A 4,247-nucleotide genomic window follows, 5' to 3' on the forward strand; every position below is an offset into this window, starting at 1 on the left:
GATTGCTTGTACTTCATGCAGGCTAGAAATTATCTGGATGACGGTAAAATTTAATACCGTTTTTTTGTTTGTGTTGTTTTGAATTTCGCGGGAAAATATACACGAGAGCTATCTGCGCTAGTCGTCCCTAATTTTGCAGTGAAAGACTAGGGAAGGCAGCTAGTCATCACCACCTCCCGCCAACTCTTGAGCTACTCTTTTACCAACGAATAGTGGCATTGACCGTACATTATGACACCCAACTACAGCTGAAAAGTACGGGATGCTAGTATAATAATAACCCTTCCTGCTCTATCATATCCCAGTCACTAGATCCAAAGTTGTTCTTAATACGTCCTAGAATGAGAATGTTGCTTCTTGGTGATATAATAATAACCCTTCCTGCTCTATCATATCCCAGTCACTAGATCAAAAGTTGTTCTTAATACGTCCTAGAATGAGAATGTTGCTTCTTGGTGGTATAATAATAACCCTTCCCGTTCTCACAGAAAGATCAACTTCTGGTATTGTGATTGTCGTGTAGTTCACACACGTTTCCTGGTCCCGAACTATGAAACTCTTTGAATCAGACGTAATTTCACAATTATATATTCACATTAAATCTATTACCAATACGCATTCTTCTTCAATACCAATTACCCCTTTTGCTAGAAGTTTATGAACATTAGCTGCTTGTATTAATCTATCTTCTTCTTTTATCTTTGAAGGCAATTATCCATATTTCATTACCAAAGCAGGTGGAACACTGGGATTTGTAGATCTAGTGTTGATCAAAGCTTTCCATAAAGTAGTCCATTGACTGGTTCCTATAGATAATAAACTCCTTGCTTTAAATTAAGCTGATGGAATATTCTCAGCTTAACTTTGCCCTTTAAGTCTAGCTAATTGTTGGTTTTTATGTTTAGTTAGTTATCTGTTGTTTCTTTGGTCTGTTTGAGTACTGCGACTCCTCCTTGCAAAGCTTACCATATCTTCAGCAAATTCAGCTAAGTTCTCGCTCTTTCTCGTTTCTCTGCTCTTGAGTAGTTTTGCGCAACATTTAAACAAATAAACATCAACATACGATGTAAAAGTAAATTTAATGTCTCTCTTTAAATATAAATGTTGTAAAAAATTCATCATTCAGTGATTTTTTTTAATAATATCCAATACTACGTGCTAATGATTGATTTTTTTTTTGTCTGTGTGTTTTTCGATTTTTGCTCTACAGATGTTAGCGTACACCTTATGATAGTTATACTCTTCTAGCTAGTTAGGTGTATTACCAAAAACTGTTTTAATTTTTAAAACAACCTGATACTTTGACGACTATAGAGATGTCATTATTGGTTACTAGAGCAACTGGAGAAAATGAGCAATTTCTATCCCATGATGAAATTAACCAAAATCCACATACATGATGTAGTTATAATTAAATGGAATTACACGTTTTCGGTCGCTTAGCAACAAAACGAAGCCGAGGAACGATTATCTAGAGTCAGCACCCTTCTAGCTGGGGAACAATCAAACTTTACACGTAGATATATTTAGAACAATGAACGTAGATTCCAAAAAGAAAGTCGTAGAAGAGCTTAGAAACATTAATAAAAGTAATTACTTATTCCGAGCTTATACTGCGTGATTATCGAGCCGTTAAAGAAAGTTTAATAAACTATATTATCATAAGTTTTATTTTAATGTAATATATCAAAGTTATTACTGACGAGACACTCGTGTTCTTGCGGGTTTGAATCTTTTGATGAACAAATATAATTTTTTATTATTCTCCGTCTTATTTTTTTTTTTCCAAAATTATGTCACAAACGAGTATATTCCTTAAATCATCTAGGACTTCTCCAGTAGTAAACAGTTTACGTTTTAAGTTAAGACTCTTCTGTTTCGTATTATTGTGTATCGGGATTTATTCTGAATTCGTTTGAGATTGACAAATAAATTAGGGCCCGGTATGGTCAGGTGGTTAGGGCGCTCGACTCATAATCTGAGGTCCGCGGGTTCGAATCTCCGTCACACCAAACATGCTCGCCCTTTCAGCCGTGTGGGCATTATGATGTGATGACCAATCCCACTATTCGTTGGTAAAAGAGTAGCACAAGAGTTGGTGGTGGGTGGTGATGATTAGCTGCCTTCCCTCTAGTCTTACACTGCTAAATTAGGGACGGCTAGCGCAGATAGCCCTCGTGTAGCTTTGCGCGAAATTCAAAACAAATAAATCAGAGAATTTCCGAATAATATTTGTATATGATTTGATGATTTAAAGTAGTTAATTAAATTATAAAAATTGATTGAATTTTCCTCTATAAAACAGTATTTTCATTTATTCCAGTTATTTCATATAAGCTAACTAAATCTCTCCGTTTGCTAAGGGCCTGGCACGGCCAGGTGGTTAGGGCGCTTGATCCGCAATCTGAGAGTCGCAATTTTGAATCCCCGTCCCACCAAACATGCTCGCCCTTTCAGCCGTGGGGGCGTTATAATTGACGGTCAATTCCGCTATTCGTTGGTAAAAGAGTAGCCCAAGTGGTGATGACTAGCTGCCTTCCCTTTAGTCTTTCACTGCTAAATTAGGGACTGCTAGCGCAGATAGTCCTCGTGTAGCTTTGCGCGAAATTCAAAACAAACAAACCGTTTGCTAAATGATTCAGAATTTAAATAGAAGTAAATAAGATGATCTCATTCAGCTCAAGCCGGGCGTGGCCAATAGTTTAGCATGCCTGACTGTAGATCTGTATATCCCATGTTCGCGTCCCGTTACCACAAAACATTAAAAACATTACTATTAGGCAAAGCAAGAGTTGGCGGTGAGCGCTGCTTACTAGTTGCCTTCCCTCTAATTTATGAGCTCAAAATTACGAACGGCTAGCGCAGACACCCTCGAGTATGAAAACAAAAGAACAAAACTTTAAGTCGTACAGGTTAATATATACGATAAGAAAACACTATAAATGCTTAAACTAACCGCTTGTTATTACTTATTTTTATCAGAAGTCTGTTTGTTTATTTATAGTCAAGCACAAAGCTACACAACTGGCTATCTGTGATCTGCCCACCACGGGTATCTAAAACTGGTTTCTAGCGTTGTAAGTCCGCAGACATGCGGCTGTGCCACTGGGGGATATTATACATCTGAAACTCTTTGAACTGTGACCAGTTTAAAATATTGAATACAGTAAATTATTAAACACTAGCTCACTAACTAATTATCATTACTTACTTTCAATTATAACTCTGAACAGTGAGTCCTCCGGTAGTTTCTGGACTTACGAAGCTAAATTCCGTGGTTCGATTCTCCGCGGTAAACACAGCGCAGGTAGCTTATTGTGTAGCTTTGCGCTAAAAGAAAATAAAACAACACCAACAACTACACCGTGATTCTCATCTCTTCAAGGACTTAGAACAGTCTCCTGTCTTTTATTAAATTGCTCTCCCCTCCTCTTCAAGCTACTGTTAGAGGTTAATTACCAAGAAACAAATTATATTTATGAAAGCATTGAGGGTATGAAAATGAATGAAAGAAAATTAATAATTCATATTCTTTCTCTATCTCTCTCTCTTTCTCAAACAAATTATGTTATCAAAATGAAAAAAATTGTCTCACCCACTACAGCTCACGTCCTAATTCATGGGCACCACTGACTTTGAATCTCTTTAAACTGTGACTAGATAATAATATTGAATTATTCATGTTGATATCCATTCCCTCATAAAAGCTGGTACTATGAATTATCAGAAAATTCTATAATAGCCTTGCATTGTTTTCTGGTTCTAGAAAAATCCTGGTTTAATTAAAACCTAGTATCAACAAAACTGCCTATCGACTAAACCTTTAACTCTTGATTATAAAAAAAAAAATTGCTAATAATGGTGGAAAAAACGCAGTATATTTTCATACTTCTCGCAAGGAACAGTTTACAGAACAACAATAACATGATACAAAAGAGCATGCCAGGTGGTTAGTACGCTAGACTCGCAATCTGAGGGGCGAGGGTTCGAATCCCCGTACCATCAAACCCAAGAAGCAACATTCTCATTCTAGAACGTATTAAGAACAACTTTGGATCTAGTGACTGGGATATGATAGAACAGGAAGGGTTATTATTATACCACCAAGAAGCAACATTCTCATTCTAGGACGTATTAAGAACAACTTTGGATCTAGTGACTGGGATATGATAGAGCAGGAAGGGTTATTATTATACCACCAAGAAGCAACATTCTCATTCTAGGACGTATTAAGAACAACTTTGGAT

This window comes from Limulus polyphemus, unplaced genomic scaffold (genome assembly GCF_000517525.1).
Source record: "Limulus polyphemus unplaced genomic scaffold, Limulus_polyphemus-2.1.2 Scaffold232, whole genome shotgun sequence".
Classification (NCBI taxonomy): domain Eukaryota; kingdom Metazoa; phylum Arthropoda; class Merostomata; order Xiphosura; family Limulidae; genus Limulus; species Limulus polyphemus.